We start from the raw sequence: 19,495 nt of genomic DNA, 5'->3' as shown, positions 1-19,495 counted from the left end.
CACACATTGTATGCACACATTTATGCGTGTACATGTGTATTTATATATGCATGTATAATGTGGATATGCACATATACTGATTTATGCATAAGATACTAAAAGCACACATCTCAACAAAAGAGTAGATAGACATAGTCACAAAAATGGCAGTATATAACCCTGATGATTGTGAAGGATATGTACCGATCACAGTCACATTTCCATGAAAATAAGGGCAAAGGCTGATCAGAGAGACTAACTTCCAAGTGGATACAATTTTCCCTCTAAGCTTAGAAGTGTTCCTTTATGGCTTCAGAGCAGCTATTGGTCTCCCTGCACCTGTATTCTAGTCTTAAAGCAAATTCATTTTCTACCCTCTCATGAAGATGAAGAAGAAATCAGGCAATAGGGTAGAATCTCAGTCTGTCTTTTCTTCTTTCCACTCATATTTTACCCTATGTAATGTTTGATATAAGAACCACAGTATTCAGGAACACATGCTCACAGTGGTTTAATCTCTAAAACTGGAAAAATGTTATTCCTTCAAGTCCCAAAGGAAACATATGAAGACACTTTGCTTCATTCATATAACTTGTTAAAACCACATAGTTTTATCTCAACACTGGATAATGAGTGTTCCTTGAGTTCAGAGAAAGTTCATCCCCAATTACACTCACATTTTTTTTCTCAAGTGGATAATTTACAGCAAAGGTCAGAAATTTTTTTTTCTGTAAAGGATAAATAGTAAATAATTTTAGCTCTGTGGACCATATGGTTTCTATCGCAACACAGCTCTGCCATTGGATTATGAAAGCAAACATAGGTAATGCATAAACAAAAATGTCTGTCTTCAAATAAAACTTTACTTATGGACACTGAAACTTGAATTTAATATAAGTTTCACACATGATGAAACATTGATCTTCTTCTGATTTTTTCAACCTTTTAAAGCTGTTGAAACCATTCTTAGCTTACAGGCAGGCTGGATGTAGCTCAGGAGTCATAGTTTACCAACTCCTCATTTACAAGGTACTCCTCATAGTACAAGGTCCTTTCTTGCACATATAAGATTATGAATACAGGTGTAGTGGAACTGGAAGGCAGTCAATGAGGTTTTTCTTTTCTTTTCCAGCAGGGCAGAAAATAAAAATCTATGTGTTTTTGCAACAACACGTGCACACATGTGCTACCTCTGCACACAAAACACAGGTATACTATGAGGCATGGCTATGCATTAACATGACTGGTCTTTAACAAACCCATCAGAACTTACATATTCAAACAAATGCCATTTCCAAGGAGTTATCTTGGCAGGCTATATTCGTTACAAGGAGGCTTCTATTGCTCAAACCATTTATGGAATATTTAATTTGAAGTTGCATTTCAAGGGGCTGCTCTGAAGGCAATGGCATTTCAGACTGTACATTTTGGTAAATTTGTTTAAAACACTGGTAACATTGCCTTTATAATAATTTCCTAGTAATACATTTATAATGATTTACATTTTTATTAATGTACAACATTAATTATAATTCCATTTAGGATGTTAAGGTATTAACACTGATTTATCCAATCTTTTAATTAACTTCTTAAATTATTACTTTTTAAAACAAAATAGATCTACACAACTTTATTGACATATTTATTTAATGAATGCTTGAAAAACAAAATTTAATATCAGCTGAGGGTGAGACTCAACCAATGCATAATGGTTTCAGATCATCTTCCCCCACTCATTTCTATGACAAACCATTTCTATGACTTTCATTCCCTATCAGCTTGGGCAGCAAACCATAAGAATGAGAAAAACAGATGCCAAATAGCTACCAAAGCATTTTTGGCTAAGCCTAACTATTTGGTGCTTGTGGTTGTTGTTATCCATACTTTTCATAACTTTATGAAGTGTAAATATCGAGTATTTTTCATAAAATGTAAATATCTATTATTAATTATTAAAGGGACATTTTCATTAAATCTAAAGGATTTTTCCCCCTATTGAGGCTATAGACCTGTACCAGGTCTGCCTGTTTAATCCCAGAGTGATTTTAGGCAGGGGTTCTAAAGTAGGGCATATACACTAATGGAACTACTTGTCTTAACATTGATTGTACATAGTTCTGTTTTCAAATACTGGTATAAATTTATACTTTCATGAAGTAAAAGTATATATTATCAAGAAGACCATGCTTGCTAAAAATTGCCTTTAAGACTGTCATTCAAATTATTTAAAAACATTTTGTACAAATTCAGTTTTGTACATTTTATTTTCAAGAGAAAAACAACAACTTCTTATAGAAGCCAATTACAAAGAGAACATGGTTCCTAAAGCAGTACAGATGTGCAGAACAATTTTACATATGGGATAACTTCTCTTTTCCCATTTAAGGAAGTATCATATATTCACAGCTGGAATTTCTCTAGTAAGAGGTCTTCTAGGGTAAAACCAGCTGACATTTTACTATCTCCCAAAGATGAGCCACTCAGCAGCACATCAAAACATTACTACATTAAACAAAAATAACACATGGTCTTTATGAACACACAGCTGTTCAATGTATTCAACACCACTTCATTATTTTCATATAAAGCAAAGAATCAAGTTGCATCTGAAGTTTTTAGAGTAAAATGGATACATGCTAGATTTATCTATTAAGTAGTGTTAAAGGCCACATATGTCACAATTAGCCTTTTTTTAAGCCAACAAACACACACACACACACACACACAAATTACCAACCTAAAAATGTATGAGAACTACTGTACAGGAAAAAAATTTGACCAAGTGTCACTAAGGATAACATGATTTTGGACTTTTGGCAAGTCACTGCTATACTCTGGGTTTCAGTGGCTTCATCTAGAAAACTACAATTTTCATTAAATGATTTTTCAGAGTGCTCTCTAATTCTGATTCTAAAAGCAAAGTAGCAGAGCCTGGAGCCAAGATGGTGGAGTGAGTAGGGCAGCGGAAATCTCTTCCCAAAACCATATATATTTTGAAAATACAACAAATACAAATATTCCTAAAAGAGAGACCAGTGGATACAGTACAACAGCCAGGCTACATCTACATCTGCAAGAACTCAGCATCTTATGAAGGGGGTAAGATACAAGCCGCGGCCCAGTGGGAACCGACCACTCCCCCAACCCCAGCTCCCTGGCTGGAGGAAAGGAGTCGGAGCAGGGAGGGAGTGAGAGCCCAGGACTGTTAAACAACCAGCTCTAGTAATCCACACCAGGAGTGCAGACACACCGTGCACGGTGTGCTGGATATTAGAGAAATGGAAAAGCAAAATCTGCGAGCAGGTCCCCACAACTGGCTACCCTGGACAAAAGAAAAGCGAGTGCTTTTTGAAAGTCTTAAAAGGACAGGGAACTCATAGCTGGACAGAATTTTCCCAGAACACGCAGCCCAGCAGCTGGGAATCCAAGGGAAATCCAGGAACCCTAACACCTTGGGCAGCAGGGGAGCTCTGAGGACCCTTACAGCTATAAGCAGCCTGCCAGTTGTTTCACCGGCCGGCACGGCACCCGACACAGCGGCCCAGTAGCCTGAGAACAGTGGCAGTGGGGAGGCCTGGTAGTGGGTGCACAAGCTGGTGGTGGTGGCGGCGGCAGCTGGGTGGCCCAAGAGCAGCCCGGAGGTAGATGCGCCCTCAGCAGGGACCCAGAATCTCTTCCCAGGGTGGTGCCGCCAAGGCCAAAACCAAAGGCCACCACCAGTGCACAGGTGCCCAGTGCAGGCAGAAGAAACTGGGGCAAGGCACAAACGGGAGCCACTCCCAAAGGAGACCACACCAAGCACGCCTGCCATTCCCTGCAGGGCTCTGGGCTACCCTGCCAGTGACCCTGACCAAGGCAGCTTAGGAGATTATTCCGGAGACTGCTTGAGGAGTGCGGGTAGCAGAAACAGGCAGCGGAGAAGGGCAAGGTGACCAGCAAGCAGGAAGGGACCTTGTTCTCCCAGCTGAAACACACACAACCTGCCTATGACTACCTCTATCACCAAGAAAAGGCAGAAGAATTTGGTCCAGTCCAGAATTACCCAGACAACCCCTGAGAGAGGGCCTGGGGAGATAGATTTAACCAATCTTCTTGAAAAAGAATTCAAAATATAGGGCATAACCATGCTGATGGATCTGCAGAGAAATATGCAAGAGCTAAAGGAGCAACTAGGGAGGGAGAATACAGAAATAAAACAATCACTGGAAGGACTTAAGAGCAGATTAGATGAGGTGCAAGAGGCCGTCAAAGGAATAGAAATCAGAGAAAAGGAATACAGAAAAGCTGAGGCAGAGAGAAAGAGAGATAAAAGGATCTTCACGAATGAAAGAATATTAAGAGAACTGTATGACCAATCCAAACAGAACAATATTCGTATTATAGGAGTACCAGAAGAAGAGAGACAAAAAGGGATAGAAAGTGTCCTTGAAGAAATAATTGCTGAAAATGTCCCCAAACTGGGGGAGGAAATAGACTCTCAGAAGATGGAGGCCCACAGAACCCCCAACACAAGGGAGCCAAGGATGACAACACCAAGACATATAATAATTAAAATGGCAAAGATCAAGGACAAGGACAGAGTATTAAAGGCAGCCAAAGAGAGAAAAAAGGTCACCTACAAAGGAAAACCCATCAGGCTATCATCAGACTTCTCAACACAAACCTTACAGGCCAGAAGAGAATGGCATGATGTATATAATGCAATGAAACAGAAGGGCCTTGAACCAAGAATACTGTATCCAGCATGATTATCATTTAAATATGAAGTAGGGATTAATAAATTCCCAGAAAAACAAAAGTTGAGGGAATTTGCTTCCCAAAAACCACCTCTACAGGATATTTTAAAGGGACTGCTCTAGAAGGAAGTATTCCTAAGGCTAAATAGATGTCAACAGAGAAAATAAAATCACAGCAAAGAAAGCACACCAACCAAATACTAACTAAAGGCAAAAAAAAAAAATCAACTACTCACAAAAGCAGTCAAAGTAAACACAAAAGAGCACAGAATAAAACACCTAACATATAAAGAAAGGAGGAAGAGGAATAAGAAGGGAGAGAAACAAAGAATCATCAGACTATGTTTATAATAGCTTAATAAGAGAGTTAAGTTAGATGGCTAGATAGTAAAGAAGTTACACTTGAACCTTTGGTAACCATGAATCTAAAGCCTACAATGGCAATAAGTACATATCTTTTGATAATCACCCTAAATGTAAATGGAACAAATGCACCAATCAAAAGGCACAGAGTAACAGAATAGATAAAAAAGCAAGACCCATCTATATGCCACTTACAAGAGGCTCACCACAAACCCAAAGACATACACAGACTAAAAGTCAAGGGATGGAAAAAGATATTTCATGCAAACAATAGGGAGAAAAAAGCAGGTGTTGCAGTACTAGGATCAAACAAAATAGACTTCAAAACAGAGAAAGTAACAAGACATAAAGAAGGACATTACATAATGATAAGGGGTGAGTCAAACAAGAGGATATAACCATTATAAATATATATGCACCCAATACAGGAGCACCACATATGTGAAACAAATACTAACAAAATTAAGGGAGGAAATAGAACACAATGCATTCGTTCTAGGAGACTTCAACACACCACTCACTCCAAAGGAGAGATCCACCAGACAGAAAATAAGTAAGGAGACACAGGCACTGAACAACACATTAGAACAGATGGACTTAACAGACATCTACAGAACTCTACATCCAAAATCAGCAGGATACACATTCTTCTCAAGTGCACATGCAACATTTTCCAGAATAGACCACATACTAGACCACAAAAAGAGCCTCAGTATATTAAAAAACACTGAAATTCTACCAAACAACTTCTCAGAATACAAAGGCATAAAACAAGAAATAAATTGTACAAAGAAACCAAAAAGGTCTGGAGCCAAGATGGCGGCGTGAGTAGAGCAGTGGAAATCTCCTCCCAAAACCACATATATCTATGAAAATATAACAAAGACAACTCTTCTTAGAATAAAGACCAGAAGACACAGGAAACCATCCAGACCATATCCACACCTGCGAAAACCCAGTGCCTCATAAAGGGGGTAAGATACAAGCCCCGGCACCAAAGGACCCGAGCGCCCCTCCCCCCAGCTCCCTTCGGGAGAAGAGTAGGCAGAGCGGGAGGGAGATGGAGCCCAGGACTGCTGAACACCCAGCCCCAGCCATCCGGACCAGAGCGCAGACACAGTGCGTGCAAGGGGACATGGATACTTGAGAAACAGGGTAGCAAGAACAGTGAGCGGGTACCGGAGGTCTGGCGCAGGAGGACATAAGAAAAGCGAGCGGCCGTTTTTTTTTTTTTTTTGGCTGTTTTGTTTTGGCGAGCGCTTTTTGGAAGTCTTAAAGGGATAGGGACACCAATACTAGAGAAACAGGGCAGCAAGACCAGTAAGCAGATGCCTGAGGCTGGCGCCAGAGAATAAAGAAAAACGAGCGGCCATTTTTTATTTATATTTTTATTTTTTTAATTAAAAAAAATTTTTTTTTTTTGTGGTCATTGTATTGTTTTGGCAGGTGCTTTTTGGAAGTCTGAAAGGGGCAGGGCGGGACACTTAATCAAGAGGTAGAGAATCCGGGGAACTCTGGGCACCCTAATCTCCTGGGCTGCAGGGAGCTCGGAGGCCCCTTACAGAGATAAATAGCCTTCAGGCTGCTCCCCCTCCAACGCGACTCCACCATTTTGCAGTAGCTGCCCGAGCCCGGCCACGCCCACAGCAACAGCGGAGATAAACTCCAAAAAAGCCGGGCAGGAAGCAGAAGCCCTGTCTACGCACAGCTACACAGCACAAGCCACTAGAGGTCGCTGTCCTCCCAGGAAAGGAGGGCCACAAACCAACAAGAAGGGAAGTTCTTCCAGCCGTCACTCGTCCCAGCTCTGCAAACTATTCCTATCACCATGAAAAGGCAAAACTAAAGGCAGACAAATATCACAGAGACAACACCAGAGAAGGAGACAGACCTAACCAGTCTTCCTGACAAAAAATTCAAAATAAGAATCATAAACATGCTGACAGAGATGCAGAGAAATACGCAAGAGATATGGGATGAAGTCTGGAGGGAGATCACAGATGCCAGAAAGCAGATTACAGAAATGAAACAAACTCTGGAAGGGTTTATAAGCAAAATGGATAGGATGCAAGAGGCCATTGATGGAATTGAAACCAGAGAACAGGAACGCATAGAAGCTGACATAGGGAGAGATAAAAGTATCTACAGGAATGAAACAATGTTAAGAGAACTGTGTGACCAATCCAAAAGGAACAATATCTGTATTATAGGGGTACAAGAAGAAGAAGAGAGAGGAAAAGGGATGGAAAGTATCTTGGAAGAAATAATTGCTGAAAAATTCCCCAAACTGGGGGAGGAAATAATCGAACAGACCACGGAAATACACAGAACCCCCAACAGAAAGGATCCAAGGACGACAACAACAAGACACATAATAATTAAAATGGCAAAGATCAAGGACAAGGAAAGAGTTTTAAAGGCAGATAGAGAGAAAAAGGTCACCTATAAAGGAAAACCCATCAGGCTAACATCAGACTTCTCGACAGAAACCTTACAGGCCAGAAGAGAATGGCACGATATATTAAATACAATGAAACAGAAGGGCCTTGAACCAAGGATACTTTATCCAGCACGACGATCATTCAAATATGATCGTGGGATTAAACAATTCCCAGACAAACAAAAGCTGAGGGAGTTTGCATCCCACATACCACCTCAACAGGATGTCTGACAGGGACTGCTCTAGATGGAAGCACTACTAGAAAGAGCACAGAACAAAACACCCAACATATGAAGAATCGAGGAGGAGGAATAAGAAGGGAGAGAAGAAAAGAATCTCCAGACAGTGTATATAACAGCTCAATAAGCGAGCTAAGTTAGGCAGTAAGATACTAAAGAGGCTAACCTTGAACTTTTGGTAACCACGAATTTAAAGCCTGCAATGGCAATAAGTACATATCTTTCAATAGTAACCCTAAATGTTAATGGACTGAATGCACTAATCAAAAGACACAGAGTAATAGAATGGATAAAAAAGCAAGACCCATCTATATGCTGCTTACAAGAAACTCACCTCAAACCCAAAGACATGCACAGACTAAACGTCAAGGGATGGAAAAACATATTTCAGGCAAACAACAGCGAGAAGAAAGCAGGGGTTGCAGTACTAATATCAGACAAAATAGACTTCAAAACAAAGAAAGTAACAAGAGATAAAGAAGGACACTACATAATGATAAAGGGCTCAGTCCAAAAAGAGGATATAACCATTCTAAATATATATGCACGCAACACAGGAGATCAAGCATATGTGTAACAAATACTAACAGAACTAAAGGGGGAAATAGAGTGCAATGCATTCATTCTAGGAGACTTCAACACACGATTCACCCCAAAGGATAGATCCACCGGGCAGAAAATAAGTAAGGACACGGAAGCACTGAACAACATAGTAGAGCAGATGGACCTAATAGACATCTATAGAACTCTACATCCAAAAGCAACAGCATATACATTCTTCTCAAGTGCACATGGAACATTCTCCAGAATAGACCACATACTAGGCCACAAAAAGAGCCTCAGAAAATTCCAAAAGATTGAAATCCTACCAACCAACTTTTCAGACCACAAAGGCATAAAACTAGAAATAAACTGTACAAAGAAAGCAAACAGGCTCACAAACACAAGGAGGCTTAACAACACGCTCCTAAATAATCAATGGATCAATGACCAAATCAAAATGGAGATCCAGCAATATATGGAAACAAATGAGAACAACAACACTAAGCCCCAACTTCTGTGGGACACAGCAAAAGCAATCTTAAGAGGAAAGTATATAGCAATCCAAGCATATTTAAAAAAGGAAGAACAATCCCAAATGAATGGTCTAATGTTACAATTATCAAAATTGGCAAAAGAAGAACAAAGGAGGCCTAAGGTCAGCAGAAGGAGGGACATAATAAAGATCAGAGAAGAAAAAAATAAAATTGAGAAGAATAAAACAATAGCAAAAATCAATGAAACCAAGAGCTGGTACTTTGAGAAAATAAACAAAATAGATAAGCCTCTAGCCAGACTTATTAAGAGGAAAAGAGAGTCAACACAAATCAACAGTATCAGAAATGAGAAAGGAAAAATCACGACGGACCCCACAGAAATACAAAGAATTATTAGAGAATACTATGAAAACCTATATGCTAACAAGCTGGGAAACCTAGGAGAAATGGACAACTTCCTAGAAAAATACAACCTTCCACGACTGACACAGAAAGAAACAGAAAATCTAAACAGACCAATTACCATCAATGAAATTGAAGTGGTAATCAAAAAACTACCAAAGAACAAAACGCCCGGGCCAGATGGATTTACCTCGGAATTTTACCAGACATACAGGGAAGACATAATACCCATTCTCCTTAAAGTTTTCCAAAAAATAGAGGAGGAGGGGGTACTCCCAAACTCATTCTATGAAGCTAACAACACCCTAATACCAAAACCAGGCAAAGACCCCACCAAAAAAGAAAACTACAGACCAATATCCCTGATGAACGTAGATGCAAAAATACTCAAAAAAAATATTAGGAAACAGAATTCAAAAATACATCAAAAGGATCATACACTATGACCAAGTGGGATTCATCCCAGGGATGCAAGGATGGTACAACATTCGAAAGTCCATCAACATCATCCACCACATCAACAAAAAGAAAGACAAAAACCACATGATCATCTCCATAGATGCTGAAAAAGCATTTGACAAAGTTCAACATCCATTCATGATAAAAACTCTCAGCAAAATGGGAATAGAGGGCAAGTACCTCAACATAATAAAGGCCATCTATGATAAACCCACAGCAAACATTATATTGAACAGCGAGAAGCTGAAAGCATTTCCTCTGAGATCGGGAACTAGACAGGGATTCCCACTCTCCCCACTGTTAATTAACATAGTACTGGAGGTCCTAGCCACGGCAATCCGACAAAACAAAAAAATAAAAGGAATCCAGACTGGTAAAGAAGAAGTTAAACTGTCACTAATTGCAAATGACATGATACTGTACATAAAAAACCCTAAAGACTCCACCCCAAAGCTATTAGAACTGATATGGGAATACAGCAAAGTTGCAGGATACAAAATCAACACACAGAAATCTGTGGCTTTCCTATACTCTAGCAACGAACCAACAGAAAGAGAAATCAGGAAAACAACTCCATTCACAATTGCATCAAAGAAAATAAAATACCTAGGAATAAACCTAACCAAAGAAGTGAAAGATTTATACTCTGAAAACTACAAGTCATTCTTAAGATAAATTAAAGGGGACACTAACACATGGAAACTCATCCCATTCTCGTGGCTAGGAAGAATTAATATCGTCAAAATGGCCATCCTTCCCAAAGCAATATACAGATTTGATGCAATCCCTATGAAACTACCAGCAACATTCTTCAATGAACTGGAACAAATAATTCAAAAATTCATATGGAAACACCAAAAACCCCAAATAGCCAAAGCAATCCTGAGAAAGAAGAATAAAGTAGGGGGGATATCACTCCCCAACTTCAAGCTCTATTATCAAGTCATAGCAATCAAGACAATTTGGTACTGGCACAAGAGCAGAGCCACAGACCAATGGAACAAACTAGAGAATCCAGACATTAACCCAGACATATATGGTCAATTAATATTTGATAAAGGAGCCATGGACATACAATGGTGAAATGACAGTCTCTTCAACAGATGGTGCTGGCAAAACTGGATAGCTACATGTAGGAGAATGAAACTGGACCATTGTCTAACCCCAAAGACAAAAGTAAACTCAAAATGGATCAAAGACCTGAATGTAAGTCATGAAACCATTAAACTCTTGGAAGAACACATAGGCAAAAACCTCTTAGACATAATCATGAGTGACCTCTTCTTGAACAAATCTCCCCAGGCAAGGAAACCAACAGCAAATATGAATAAGTGGGACTATGATAAGCTGAAAAGCTTCTGTACAGCAAAAGACACCATCAATAGAACAAAAAGGAACCCTACAGTATGGGAGAATATATTTGAAAATGACAAATCCGATAAAGGCTTGACATCCAGAATATACAAAGAGCTCACACGCCTCAACAAACAAAAAACAAATAACCCAATTAAAAAATGGGCAGAGGAACTGAACAGACGGTTCTCAAAAAAAGAAATACAGATGGCCAACAGACACACGAAAAGGTGCTCCACATCGCTAATTATCAGAGAAATGCAAATTAAAACTACAATGAGGTATCACCTCACACCAGTAAGGATGGCTGCCATCCAAAAGACAAACAACAACAACTGTTGGAGAGGCTGTGGAGAAAGGGGAACCTTCCTACACTGCTGGTGGGAATGTATATTAGTTCAACCATTGTGGAAAGCAGTATGGAGGTACATCAAAATGCTCAAAACAGACTTACCATTTGACCCAGGAATTGCACTCCTAGTAATTTACCCTAAGAATGCAGCAATCAAGTATGAGAAAGACCAGTGCACCCCTATGTTTATCGCAGCACTATTTACAATAGCCAAAAATTGGAAGCAACGTAAATGTCCATCGATAGATGAATGGATAACGAAGATGTGGTACATATACACAATGGAATACTACTCAGCCATAAGAAAAGGGCAAATCCAACCATTTGCAGCAACATGGATGGAGCTGGAGGGTATTATGCTCAGTGAAACAAGCCAAGCAGAGAAAGAGAAATACCAAATGATTTCACTCATCTGTGGAATATAAGAACAAAGGTAAAACTGAAGGAACAAAACAGCAGCAGAATCACAGAACTCAAGAATGGACTAACAGGTACCAAAGGTAAAGTGACTGGGGAGGATGGGTGGGTAGGGAGGGATAAGGAGGGGGAGAAGAAGGGGGTATTAAGGTTAGCATGCATGGGGGGGTGGGAGAAAGGGGAAGGCTGTACAACACAGAGAAGGCAAGTAGTGATTCTACAACATTTGCTATGCTAATGGACAGTGACTGTAAAGGGGTTTATAGGGGTGAACTGGTATAGGAGAGAGCCTAGTAAACATAATATTCGTCATGGAAGTGTAGATTAATGACACCAAAAAAAAAAAAAGGCAGTTCCTGTGTGAAGACCTCCAATGAGTTCAACACATGGGTATAAAGGGCCTATAAAAGTGTAGGCAAAGGGTCTGTTTGTGTTTATACAGAGGATCAAAGCCTACAAGGGCTATCCCGAAATGAACTAAGATATGATATGAAAAAGAACTTCCAACATCAGCACTCTCTGGAAGACTCATGCCAAAAGATGATCATCAAAAAACCCCAACAAAGATCCACACACTGCTACAGCTGTAGATGCACTCATCCCACCAGTTCCTCGACTTGCCATGGGAATGAAGAAGGAGATATCCAAGCTGGCCTGTGCATACAGTAAAACAGCAAATTTGACTGGATCTATACTGTTGGAACTCAACCAAGAATTAGGAGAAGTGCAAATTGTAGCGCTCCAAAATCTTACAACTACAGACTATTTACTGCTAAAAGAACATATGAGATGTGAACAGTCCCCAGGAATGGGTTGTTTTAATTTGTCTGATTTCTCTCAGACTGTTCAAGTTCAGTTGGACAATATCCACCATATCATAGATAAGTTGTCACAAATGTCTAAGGTGCCTAACTGGTTTTCTTGGTTTCACTGGAGATGGCTGGTAATTACAGGTATGCTTTGGTTATGTAACTATACTCCTATTATGTTAATGTGTGTGCACAATTTAATCAGTGGTTTAAAACCTATACATGCTGAAGTTACTCTACAAGAAGATATGTCAAAGAAATAATCAATCTTCCCATGTTTTCTTCCGCCTGCTACTTCTATAGCTTTTCTTCTTCCTTCCTAATTTCAACCCTTAAATAGAATTCATGCCTCATATCAAATTTACCGAGTATCATAATTCTTCCAAGTGGTAAAGATACCTCAAGACAAATGCTGGTCATAGAAGCCACAGGGCATAAATATGCAAAGAAGTAAAAAGCTAACCTTTTCAAACAATAAGGCTTCTCTCTCACTTACCAACTTTACATTTCCCTTTATGGCCCCGGAAGATGGCTGGTTAGCCAGAGACGGGTAAGATTCCTCAATGGAGGAACAACCTAAGACAGGCACAGTCGCAGCGGGCCCATCAGGTGAGAAATTGGGGATCAACAGAGGTGAGGCTTAGAAACTCACCCCCTCCCGTTCTGAGAGAAATCTTCTGCATACGTGGATGTTTTATTGCCCTTGTCTAGCTTGGATTAACACATAGTCTACAGGCACACACCTGATCATCTACATTTGCTCTCTTACAACACTAAACTATGTTTTCTACCTTTATCTTGTATCTACCTACCACTTCAGCATTTTATTAAAAATAATAATAATAAAGAGAAAAATGTGGTATCCACATATAAATCAAGTATAAAAATCAAATGAGTATTCATATTTGAACTGACTGTTTATAGTTCATAATGCATGAACAAAACCAAAAGTTTCTGTGATGACTGCCCTTGTACTGTTCACTATGAAATTAATTCATTATGTAAGAATTTGTTCTACATGTAAGAACTTGTTTGTTATGCCTCAGAAGATTGGAGACTGACGAAAATTGGGCTTGGGGTGGATAAATGATTGTGCATTGAGTATTGACTCCCCTATACAGAATTTTATTGTTGTTAACAACCATTTGATCAATAAATATGAGAGATGCCCTCACACACACAAAAAAAAGTACACACTTCCAATTGTAAAATAAATAAGTAACTGGGATATAATGTATAGCATAAGGAATATAGTCAAAATATGGTAACAACTTGGTATGGTGATAGCTGGTACCTAGAATTATCATGTATATAAATGTTGAATCACTGTGTTGTACACCTGGAACTAATGTAATATAATACTGTGTGTCAACTACCCTTCAATAAAAAATAATTATCTACAAAAAAAAAAAGAAACCAAAAAGGCTCACAAACACATGGAGGCTTAACAAAATGCTTCTAAATAATCAATGGATCAATGACCATATTAAAACAGAGATCAGACTATATATGGAGGCAAATGACAGCAACAGCAAAAGCCCCAACTTCTGTGGGATGCAGTGAAGACCGTTCTAAGGGGAAAGTATATAGTAATCCAGGCCTACTTAAAGAAGGAAGAACAATCCCAAATGAATAGTCTAAAGTCACAGTTATTTAAATTGGAAAAAGAAGAACAATTGAAGCCCAAAGTCAGCAGAAGGAGGGACACATTAAATGTCAGAGAATAAATAAATAAAATTGAGAACAGTAAAACAATAGAAAAAAATTGATGAAACCAAGAGGTGGTTCTTTGAAAAAATAAACAAAATAGGTAAACCCCTAGCCAGACTTATTAAGAGAAAAAGAGAATCTTCACACATCAACAGAATCAGAAATGAGAAAGGAAAAGATCACAATGGACCCCACAGAAATACAAAAAATTATAAGAGAATACTATGAAAATCTACATGCTAAGAAGCTGGAAAACTTCAAAGAAATGGAGAACTTCCTAGAAAAATACAACCTTCTAAGACTGACCAAGGAAGAAACAGAAAATCTAAACAGACCAGTTACCAGCAAAGAAATTGAAACGGTAATCAAAAAACTACCCAATAACAAAACCCCTGTGCCAGATGGATTCACCACTGAATTTTATCAGACATATAGAGAAGACATAATACTCATTCTTCTTAAAGTTCTCCAAAAAATAGTAGAGGAGAGAATACTTCCAAACACATTCTATGAAGACAGCTTCACTCTAATACCAAAACCAATCAAAGACCCCACCAAAAAAGAAAATTACAGACCAATATCCCTGATGAACATAGATGCAAAAATACTCAACAAAATATTCACAAAACGAATTCAAAAATACATCAAGAAGATCATACACCATGATCAAATGGGACTCATCTCAGGGAAGCAAGGATGGTACAACATTAAAAAATCCATCAACATCATCCACCACATAAACAAAAAGAAGGACAGAAACCACATGATCATTTCCATAGATGCTGAAAAAGCATTTGACAAAATTCACCATCCATTCATGATAAAAACTCTCAATAAAGTGGGTATACAGTGCAAGTACCTCAACATAATAAAGGCCATATATGAGAAACCCACAGCCAACATCATACTTAACAGCGAGAAGCTGAAAGCTTTTCCTTTAAGATCAGGAACAATACGGGGATGCCCACTCTCCCCTCTGTTATTCAACATAGTACTGGACATCCTAGCCACAGTAATCAGACAAAACAAAGAAATACAAGGCATCCAGATTGGTAAAGAAGAAGTCAAACTCACTATTTGCAGATGACATGATATTGCACATAAAAAACCCTAAAGACTCCATTCCAAAACTAGTGGAACTACTAATATCTGAATTCAGCAAAGTTGCAGGATACAAAATTAATACAAAGAAATCTGTTGCTTTCCTATACACTAATGAGGAATTAACAGAAAGAGAAATCAGGAAAATAATTCCATTCACAATTGCATCAAAAAGAATAAAATACCTAGAAATAAACCTAACCAAGGAAGTGAAAGACCTATACCCTGAAAACTACAAGGCACTCTTAAGAGAAATTAAAGAGGATACTAACAAATGGAAACTCATTCCATGCTCTTGGCTAAGAAGAATTAATATTGTCGAAATAGACATCTTGCCTAAAGCAATTTACAGATTCAATGCAATGCCTATCAGAATACTGACAACATTCTTCAATGAACTGGAACAAATAGTTTTAAAATTCATATGGAACCGCAAAAGACCCCAAATAGCTAAAGCAATCCTGAGAAGGAAAAAAGAAGCAGGGGGCATCTCGCTTCCTAACTTCAAGCTCTACTACAAAGCCACAGTAATCAAGACAATTTGGTACTGGCACAAGAACAGACCTGCAGACCAGTGGAACAGAATAGAGACTCCAGATATTAACCCAAACAGATATGGTCAATTAATATATGATAAAGGAGCCATGGACATACAATGGGGAAATGACAGCCTCTTCAACAGCTGGTATTGGCAAAACTTGACAGCTACATGTAAGGGAATGAAACTAGATCATTGTCTAACCCCATACAGAAAAGTAAATTCAAAATGGATCAAAGACCTGAATGTAAGTCATGAAACCATGAACTCTTAGAAAAAAAACATAGGTAAAAATCTCTTGGACATAAACATAAGCGACTTCTTCATGAACATATCTCCCCAGGCAAGGGAAACAAAAGCAAAAATTAACAAGTGGTACTATATCAAGCTGAAAATCTTCTGTACAGCAAAGGACACCAACAATAGAACAAAAAGGCATCCTACGGTATGGGAGAATGTATTCATAAGTGACAGATTCAATGAAGGGTTGACATCCAAAATATATAAAGAGCTCACGCACCTCAACAAACAAAAAGCAAATAATCCAATAAAAAAATGGTCAGAGGATCTGAACAGACAGTTCTCCAAAGAAGAAATTCAAATGGCCAACAGACACATGAAAAGATGCTCCACATCGCTAGTCATCAGAGAAATGCAAATTAAAACCACAGTGAGATATCACCTCACACCAGTAAGGATTGCCACCATCCAAAGGCAAACAGCAACAAATGTTGGAAAGGTTGCAGAGAAAGGGGAACCCTCCTACACTGCTGGTGGGAATGTGAACTAGTTCAACCATTGTGGAAAGCAGTATGGAGGTTCCTCAAAAAGCTTGAAATAGAAATACCATTTGACCCAGGAATTCCACTTCTAGGAATTTACCCTAAGAATGCAGAAGCCCAGTTTGAAAAAGACAGATGCACCACTATATTTATTGCAACACTATTTACAATAGTCAAGACATGGAAGCAACCTAAGTGTCTATCAGAAGATGAATGGATAAAGAAGATGTGGTACATATACACAATGGAATATTATTTAGCCATAAGGAGAAAACAAATCCTACCACTGGCAACAACATGGATGGAGCTAGAGGATATTATGCTCAGTGAAATAAGCCAGGCAGAGAAAGACAAGTACCAGATGATTTCACTCATCTGTGGTGTATAAGAACAAAGAAAAAACTGAAGGAACAAAACAGCAGCAGAATCACAGAACCCAAGAATGGACTAACAGTTACCAAAGGGAAACGGACTGGGGAGGATGCATCCAAAGGGAGGGATAAGCGGAGGTGGAAAGAAAGGGAGCATTATGATTAGCATGTGTAATGTATGGGGCACACGGGGAGGGCTGTGCAACACAGAGAAGACCAGTAGTGATTGTACAGCATCTTTCTACGCTGATGGACAGTGACTGTAATGCGGTTTGTTGGGGGGACTTGGTGATAGGGGTAGTCTAGTAAGCGTAATGTTCCTCATGTAATTGTAGATTAATGATACCAAACAAAAAACAAACTAAGTAGCATTGTTTTTCCTTTTTTTATCAATAAATTCTTCTATCTATCATCTATCTATCTACCTATTTATCTGTCAATACCTATCTCTACCATCCATCATCATCATCTATCTTTCTAATTTACCTAATACATTAAACAATTATGCCAGGGGTGTGGAAATGGAGAATATCATCATCTAAATCTGTTCTTAGTAAAAACGATTTTTGTTGTGTAGAGTTTATTCTGCAGATTACAAAATCTTTAAACTTCCTTTATTATAAAGAATCATACTCTTCCTATATTGAGTTCATTTCAGAAATATTTGCCTTCTCCATATTGAATCACAGTTTATATGGTTAGTTAAGTGCTGTGATCCCAAGGCCCTGGATAAAAATAGTAACTCTTGCATTTTCACTAATTTGTGACTTCCCTAGCATTCATCTAAAAAAGAGATAATACCTATTTTATATGTATATATATATAATAGAATTATTTTTTCAAATATTTTGAACACATAAAACCAAACTGCTTATTACACTTGGAAAAATTTGTCAGCTGTGAATTAATGAGGTAATGAAAAGATTCTTTGGGCAGGAATTCTATATATATATATATATATATATCATCGTTATGAGTTTATAATGTATGGGGGGTGATGTCATGTTATTGGTTGTGTCTGAAAGCACAGAATGATTATGAAGAGAAATAGGAGATATAATCACTTGGTATATTTTAACGATCACCCCAGATAACATATTTTAACAAATCCCTGTAAACTGTTGTCAATGTACAAAAGATGAAGGCCCATTTGCGTCTGCAGACTAATTGAACTTAAATATATTCTATTTTTAAGTGAAAGTTGATAACTTGCAAAAGTATTTCTTTGGTTCTGAACAGTTCTTTATAAATAGGTGTTTCTTTACTTTGAAGAAAGGAAATGCTATTGTTTCTCAATTTTAAAAACACATATCATTATCATAGCATTCTTTTGTGACAAATTCCAAGATAATATATTTAAAATACTGAAATACTTAGAAATTTCTTGTAATTGTATTGTAATTTTCATTTTGTGTTAAATAATATCATAAAGGATAAATGATAAATGTTTCTGATAATTTTGTTATATAATCCCACCACAAAATATACTTTGTTCCATCTTAAATATATATTGAAAAAAATAGTAGTCTGAGTACTATTAAATAATAAAAATTCTTATAAAATATAGCTTTCAAAACTTAGTTTTCTACATGAATATTCCATAATATTACCTGAGAGAAAAATGAATGTTTTCAATAATGAATTTCCTATTCTAAAATACATAATTAATTATGTACAGAATATAATCATTTAACTTTTGTGGAAAACTAAGTTTGTAGTCAGTGTTTAAAGATAACTACACCAGAGCTATTGATATCAAGAGAGAAGCAAAAGAAATAGGACATAATGAAGCAAAATTAATTAATAAAAAAAATCTTCAAAATTTTTCTTAACATAAGGCTGGCATTATCTCACTCAGTATGTGATATGTAAGAAGCCATATACTTTTGATTATTTTAAAATTTCTTTAAAGGAGCCCTATTCTTTGCCATTTTATTGTTCATTAGTACATTTAAGCTTTAGGACAGAGTACCTTGTTAAAAATATTAAAGTTCAAAGACATAAATTTATGCTCGTGATAATTTTAGAACTGGGTCACAAAACACCATGCATAATTTTTGCAAATAACAGTAGTAAATTAATATTTCCATTATTCTTACCTGGAAGCTACAAGAATAGAACTAGACTACTTCTTTTGAAGGAAAATCCAATCACAACCATGTCCAGTCTTAATAACGGGAATAAGACTTTAAAAATATGCTTACTAAAAGGAGCACACAGAAAATCTACTTGCTATCCATACAACAGTTATGTTTACTTTATGCACATTTGGCTAAAATTGCTATCTGTGCAAAATAATTTATGGGATTGTCTGCTTGCTTTGTTTGGGGTTTGTTTGTTCTGCCTTCCTTATCAGTGCCTAAGCATCACAGGCATACTTATAGAGTGGGCTAGGCAGAGTTTTTCT

General features: G+C 37.8%; 1 protein-coding gene across 3 annotated transcripts in view; it reads right to left on the bottom strand.

The window, feature by feature from the left end:
* Window positions 1-19,495, bottom strand: part of PCDH11X (protocadherin 11 X-linked) — an 821,697-nt gene that overhangs the window by 551,246 nt on the left and 250,956 nt on the right. The gene's annotated exons all lie outside the window — the stretch shown is intronic.

Source organism: Manis pentadactyla, chromosome X (genome assembly GCF_030020395.1).
Source record: "Manis pentadactyla isolate mManPen7 chromosome X, mManPen7.hap1, whole genome shotgun sequence".
Classification (NCBI taxonomy): domain Eukaryota; kingdom Metazoa; phylum Chordata; class Mammalia; order Pholidota; family Manidae; genus Manis; species Manis pentadactyla.
The sequence above is the reverse complement of the archived record's forward strand: the minus strand, read 5'-3'. Positions and strand labels throughout refer to the sequence as shown.